At 36.0% G+C, this 7,800-nt stretch overlaps 1 pseudogene; it reads right to left on the reverse strand.

The window, feature by feature from the left end:
* LOC106339059 overlaps nucleotides 1–4,193 on the reverse strand; it is an 11,830-nt pseudogene extending 7,637 nt beyond the window's left edge.
* Nucleotides 4,194–7,800: the final 3,607 nt, after the last annotated feature.

Consider the following 7,800-nt stretch of genomic DNA (forward strand, 5'->3'; position numbering starts at 1 on the left):
TCCTTTTCCTATTTTTTCAAATATTTATAATTTGAATAGGATTTTTTTGAGGATTGTGATTTGAGATAAGGTGTGATTTGGGAGTTTGTGTGTGGTTTGCGAATGAGAGTTGTGGGTATATTTATAGGAAAGCAAGCCTCGTTAATTCCACGTAGGCAAAATCGTCGTTAATACCTCGTAAACAAAAACACGGGCCTTTGTGATTCCTCGCCATTTCCTCGTAAAAAAAAACTCGGGCCTTTGTAACTGCTCGCTATTTCGTCGTAAACTTACGAGGAATTTGCGACGATATGTAATCTTATATATACACCCGAGCGCTCAGTCTTTCTTTCCTCTCTACTTCCTCTCTACTTCCTCTCCATTTCGTAGCAATGGTAAGCCTGATTCCTCTCTGATTTGGTTAGATATTAGGTGGTTAGTATAGGGAATTTAGATAGGTTTGCGGATTTTATGTTATTTAGTGTTGATTAGGTGGATAATGTTGGAAAATATATTGTTGATGTTAATTTCAAAAATTTCATTTTTTTTTCCAGGTTCGAAAAGGAAGACTTACTGCCCATTACAGAGAGATCTTCGGTGAGCCGGGTAGTCGTTTAGACCCGTCCTCTTCTTCCGCTCCCAGTTCTTCGGGCCAGGAGACTGTCCCGAGACTCAGTACACTCAGAGAGTCTCTGGGTCTACTTCTTCTAGTGCACCATCGGCTCCTCATGTGCCTCCTCCGATGCCTCCTCCTGTGCCTCCTCCGATGGCACCTCCGATGGTTGCCGATATTCATCCTGATCTGATGGTGCCTCCTAGTGCTCCTTACTCGCAGTACACTGTAGAGGACATTCTCAGTCTGCCAGGCAGAGAAGGTTTACCAGTCATCGACCCCGACCGACCGGACGGATCTTTGTGGTATGTTGCATTAATTTTTTTTTAATTCGTTTAAATTTCTTTTATAACATTAAAAATAATTTATATTTTAAATTTGTATTTTCCAGGTGGGGGGTTGACGGATGTCTTGCATCGGACGTAACCGACACGATCAAGGGTTACTTCTCCATGGCACATCCAAACTGGAGTAAGACGCCTCACTACGTCAGAAAGACGTGGTTCAAAATTTACGCTGTAAGTTTCTATTAATTAATTATATATATTTTAATTTTTTCATGATTTATATATATACTTTCTAAAAAACTAATTGTTAATTTATTTTTTCCAACAGCAAAAATATAATTGGGCTTTGGGGATCACTGAGAGGGTGAGGAAGAAGTTTAACGCGAAAGCGAAAGTTTGCTTGTTGGACACGGTCTCCAACTGGAAGGGTGACTGGATCGTGAAGGGGTATGAGCGTGGCAAACCCGCTGAGCTCACCACGGATGTGTGGGATGGCCTCATCCGTTATTGGCGCCTTCCTGATTCGATTAGAATCGCCCAGGCTTGCTCTAACCCCCGTAACACGGTTGATGAGCACGGGAACGGGCCGATGCTTCACACTACGGGCCAAAAACCCCACGCCGGTGTCCGTTTGGAAATGGTAATTAAATATTTTATTAAATAATTTTTTTAATAATTATATTAATTTATTCTAACTTTCTTAACTGTTTTTTTTAGGCCAAAGAGACGGGACATCTCCCGTCTCTTATGGAACTTTACGAGAGGACCCACAAGAACAAGGCGGGCGTATTTGTAGATGGCAAGTCCGAGCAAATCTACAACGACGTAGTTGCTCGGGTTGAAGACCGCCAGACTCAGCTGACCCAGCAGTCTACCGACGGATTACCCGTCACCTTATCCACACTTGAAGTGGATAAGATTTACGAGGAGGTAAATTTTCAAAAAAATTAATTTTTAATTATTCATTTAATTTAACTTTAAATATTTACTTACAATATTTATTTTTTTGTTTTTAAGGTTGTCCCTAAAAAAAAGGGACGGACGTTGGGTATTGGTTCCGTCAACGATGTTCCGAGAGCGACATCGTCTTACGGTCAGCTACGGGATGATGAAGTCACGGAGCTGCGTAGAGAGTCCGCTCAGCTGCGTAACGAGTTGACCGCGACAAAATCTCGTATGGGTGGAGTCGAGGGCTTCTTGGACGTTATTGCGGCCACAAATCCGGAATGGGAGTCCATGTTGAGGAACATGCGACAACAACATCTCATTCAAGGCGAGTCATCCGACGTACATAACGAGGCGGATGTTACGAGGAGGAGTGATGAATTCTACCGGGCGATGAACGACCCTTAGTTTTTTTTTTTGGTTGTTGTATTATATAAATTCAAAACTTATTTATATATAAAATATTTTCATATTGATTTATTTTTATTTTGAATTTTAATTTATTATTAAATTAAATAATTTTAATTATTTTTTAATTATATTTTTAAATTCTGTAAAATAATAAAAACGAAGTAAATTCGTAGCTAATGTACGACCTCTTTACGTGGAAACCTTACGAGGAAATGACGAGAAACATTTAACGAGTATTTTACGAGGAATCATTTACGAGGAAATAACGAGGAAAATTTTACGACCATTTTACGAGGAAATCATTTCGTGATTGTTACGTGTATTTTGCTAGAAAACTCTTTCAAGGTATTTACGTGTAGGTTACGAGGAACTATTTTTGAGGTATTTACGAGGTACTATAGCGACGTCCTTACGTGGAATAGTGACGTGGTCTTTACGACGAATCGTCCTACTTCATCTTTACGACGAAATATATTCCTCGCTAAGTTACGACGAATTAGCGAGGAAATATGTGTTACGACAGACGTGTAACGAGCAAACGCGTTTCCTCGCTAATTCGTCGTAAAGCCTCTTTTACGACGAATTAGCGAGGAAAACCGCCCTCGTTAAGATTATATTTTCTTGTAGTGAATGTTCTCCATAAACCCCACGACCCCCAATCTTAACTCGTGGCCCTCTTATAGGTCCAATACGTGCTCTCTGAGCTCCAGCAGCAACTGCGTCCCTCTCTTGCCCTGCATTAACACCCGGTAAGTTTTCATTAGCTTGTTGAGCAAGGTTGTAAGTATTTTGCATTCTTCTGGTTATCTCAGCCATCATAGCCTCAAATTGAACTTGGTTGAGGTTGATTTGCTGGACAGCTGGTTCTCCTAAACCCTCTGGTTGCTTTCCATCTCGTCTCTCTTCACTCATTGTCCCTGAAATAGTTAGAGAAAAACACAAAGCCAAGAACAAAAGATCTCTCTCTCTCACTCAAGTTTTCAAATCGCCAAGTCTCAGCTCTTCCCACAAGTTCAGTTGAAAAACAAAGTTCTACACTTAAGATCTAGAACTAAACCCCAATGAATCAGAAAGAAAGTATTAAGAGATTTAGGCACCAGCTGACTTTACCACTCTGAACTGGATTTCTCTTCAGCTATATCGAGCCAAGTAATCGACGTTTTAAGATTAAAGCTCTTGACGGACAGGTATCGTATAGAGAATTTTGGAATTGATTATGGTGCAGCCTGGGTATGGCTTAAACTCTGGATCATTTGAAGGTGGATGGATAGGGGGCGTTCTAAGAGGCTACTAGCTCTCCTTTGAACTATGGACGTCTCTCTGAGCCTGTGGGTTGGCGCCAAGGATAGTTTGCTACTCAAAGACACAAGATCACCTTGTATTGTCTAAGATGGGATTCACAGGAATTCCTTCCTTTTAAGTGAGATCAATGTTCTTGAGCTGAACAGAGAAAGCTAGAGACAAGGCAACAAAGTTGACTGAATAATTCTTAGATTGAAAGTTGAGAAAGCAAAGCTGCCTCCCTCATGTTCTTAAAGAAATCGACAAAAAAAACCATAGAAGTAAACCAAGATGGTTTAATTCTAATTCTAATCCTAATCCAATTGAAATTGGTTTATTTTAAAATCCTAATTGTCTTTGGTTTAAATTAAATAAAAGCCTAATAACCAAAGCCCTTACAAAGTAATTAAATTAAACCAACAGGCTGGTTTATCTTGATCTCCTTGTCTTGATCCAATACCTACGATTTTGGCTATCTCCTGGAGCCTCTCCTCTTGTGCTCTCAGCCTTGATCTAGTAACTGGTCCACTCCACACACTGGCTGTCTCACATGGTATCTCACTCTGGTTCTGGTTCTCTTCAGTATCCTCAGCTTCACACCTCTCTTCTACGGGAGTCTCATCACTTGGCTCATCCTCATCAGTCTCACTCAGCTCCTCTTCTATGTCTCTGGTCATGGCTACGCCAGATTAGTTATGTACTTCGAATGATGCATGTAACTATCCGTAGGACGTAACTGTTCTTGTACTCCAAAATTTATTAACCAGTATGATGAAACAAAAAAATATACTCCAATTTTTTAAAACTTGCATGGGTACAATGTGTATTAATTGAAAATGTTATTTTTCGTAAACATGAATACTTACATTCACATGTGCCAATGTACGTGACAAAATATGTAACAGAATCGAAAAATGAATAGCATAGTCAGATAAGTAGTAAAAATGGCTCTAGTTTCAGTGTTTCACTAAAACTATAATTATAATTTTAGGAGCTAGAAAACAAAACTGCGATTGTAATATAAACTATTTTAAAGAAAGAAATGAAGAGAAACACCATTTAGAAGAAGAAAAAAATCATAAACGATATGATGTCGAGATATAATTTTTTTTGTTAACTCTTAGATTCGTTCCAGAGTAAAACGAGACATAAGCGAATAACGATCCTAAAATCAAACATGTAAGATCATTCAAGTAACACCCGTGAACTATCTCTGCAAACTTTTACTCTATGAAACATGCTGTCTTCTTGATCAGACGAGATTAAGTGGAAGTTGTAACCACCCATGTAATTAGTTAATATCTTCGTACGTTATGACTGATAAAATGAAAATGAGGGATGAAGATGTTATATTGAGAAAGTATATCGACTAGTGGTCAGTGACTTCTCTGACGAGCTACTAGTTAAATCGTCATCATGGACGATTCGCATAATTTACAATTCTAAATCTTTTTTTTTCTTTTACAATTTTATATCTCTGCACACATGTTACGATCATTTTTGTTTTTTTTAGAGTATAAGTACTATATTAACAAGTTAGAAGGTCTGAGATATAATAAGTTTTATCTGCCTCACGATTTTTTTTCTTAAGAAACTGTCACTCAAAAACTATGTATCCAGAAAAAAAAATTCCTTAAAAAAAGTATCTAGAAGATTTTCAAAAACTATAAGTACGTAACAGAACTATATGACTTCTTTTCAGTCTTGGTTGGACTTCGGACGATAATTTCCAAAGCAATTCAAAAGATCAAATGTAGACCTATTTTATCACTAAAACAACTAAACTAATTACCAGACTATCTCAAAACATGAACTTGCACAATTGTTTTCTGATATTATTTTTCTTCTTTAAACCGATCACAGTTGTTTTTTATATCAGTTTTGAGTTAAACATACATAATCTTAAGATGTGTAGCAATGTGATGATACATTTACCTGCTCCAAAATCCTAGTATTCAAAATTACAGTACTAGAGTTTGCAGATCAGATCTCCTTAATTAATCAACTGTCTGTGTCAATGTTAACATCTTCTAGATCAGCTTTGCCCACCATTAGTTTAGTAATGCATCAAAGGAATCGGCCAATGGTTTTAATCAAAATGACGGAAACCACATGATTATTTTATTTGTTTGCTTTTCATCTCTTATTTAAATGCTCGTTAATCGTTAATAACAAAGCTTAACTACCTTTCTCACTTGCCCACGACCTAATGAAGTTTACAGCTAACCCAATTAAATAAATTTGCTGCTGTGATTTTGATGTAGGGACTACTTATGTATTGGTACATATTGGGAAAAGTCTTATATTGAAGTATATTTGTAGATGCTATAATTAAAGCAAGTGCACTCTGCACGCTGTTCTTGTAGGGTACTGACAATGTTGTACTCATTTGATTTTAGCTTTTAGTAGATTTCTGTCGTCTTACGACTTCCGGAGTTCGCGAGGCTCTGATCTCCATTTTTGTGTTTAATCTGAAGGTTTCTTTTTTTTTTTTTTTCTAACCGAGTATCCTAGCTCTACCGAGTTGGTCCAGACTAGAGATTGAAGTGAGCATGGACGCTGCCAGGACGTCACCATGTGGCTCACCGTGTACCGGTCTTCGGTCTCGGATGCTGCAGCCCACATGTAAATTCCGCAGTGACCAAGGCTCGAATCCAAGAGCGGGCATTCCAGGTGGAGCTTCTATACCACTGGACCAAATCAACTTGGTTGGAAGGTTACTTTTTCAAGATCCAAAACCGAGGATCTAGGATTGTTGGAACATTTCAAACGTGATGATTTATTGATTTTCCTTCTTGAGTATACACATATAATTGTTATATAAATTGTGATGAACTACACTCGCAACAAAATAGTTTGAATTATATATAAGAGCTCATAGTTCTGCCACATGATTATGTCTACATAACAGATCTTAACATGTGAAAGTTACGATCTTATAGTTAATAAACTTATCTTTGATTCGACATACATTATATTTTACTTATGGTTTCAATTTCGTTTTTACTAAAAGGTATGAACAATAGGACAAAGGGCCCCAAGGTTACTAAAATAATATCTCTCTTTACAATTTTTAGAATAATTTTACTTTAAAGTGTGTATTGATAGCGATATATCATTATAGGCTACAAAAAAGGTCACAGTAAAATACGTTGTTATTATTTACTTGCGTACAATCTTTTTTTTTTTACAAAGGGCTTTACTTGTGTACAATCTTGCAACCATAAGTGTGTTTTTTTGTTACTGAAGTTGCAAGTCTAAAGTTATTAATTTATTGAAAACATAAAAAGCTTAATAAACAATACATGAGTTCAACTACTTGAAATCTAATTATGCCCAAATAGGTAAAGTATTTATATTTTCGGCGTTACAAAATAGATTTTTTTTTTAATTACCCGGAGATTCTAGGCCAAGACCCTTAATCCCTAGGTCTGGAATCCGACCAGTGCTGTACTATTTTGGCGTAAAACATTCCTCTCACGGTGAATCAAACTCATGAACACAATAGCGCAAATGCCTACACTTAATAACACAAACGCCAATTGAACTGCCAAATTAGATCTTGTTCTAAATGATTTTTAAAATTACAGCTTAAATACTTTTTTCGGCCTCGTTTTCATGCAACGCAAATCTAGACTAATAAATATGAAACAATGATTCGCTTTTATATATGCTAAGAAATCCTAATGGATTTTATTTTATTCTGTTTTTTTTTTTAATTTCCATTATCGGAAAATGTCGAGCAATTATGGTATGGATGGTCAAATTTTTTTTTTGTAGAGATCGTATGAATGGTCAAATTTAGAATCAAACCCAGCAACACAATAGCACAAACGCCTGCGCTTAGACCAATTGAGCTGCTAAATTAGTTTTTATTCTAAATCTTATATATTAAAACAAAAGTTACAACCTTGATTCATGTGTGATTTTTTTTAAAAATAAATCTAATGAACCTATTCTTAAAAAGTTATATTATATTTAATCTCTAATCTTATCATTTAATTTTGGGCATACCAAAATTTTTAATTGGGCTATCAATAATTAAATTTAAACAATAGATGATCCATTGAATTTATAGATAGTATAAATTAAATAGATATAATTTAATGTTGTAATATTATACCTCCATATGTTAGTTATTTAAATATTTGTCGATGTTAACTTTTAAAATTATAAAGATTTTTTTTTAAATAACAAAAATCATATTATCTAACAATGATTAATCTTTACTACCTTAAACCAATAAAAACAAATTTTAAACTATATAAATTTTAAACTATATAG

Source organism: Brassica oleracea, chromosome C4, assembly GCF_000695525.1.
Source record: "Brassica oleracea var. oleracea cultivar TO1000 chromosome C4, BOL, whole genome shotgun sequence".
In the NCBI taxonomy this organism is placed as follows: Eukaryota; Viridiplantae; Streptophyta; class Magnoliopsida; order Brassicales; family Brassicaceae; genus Brassica; species Brassica oleracea.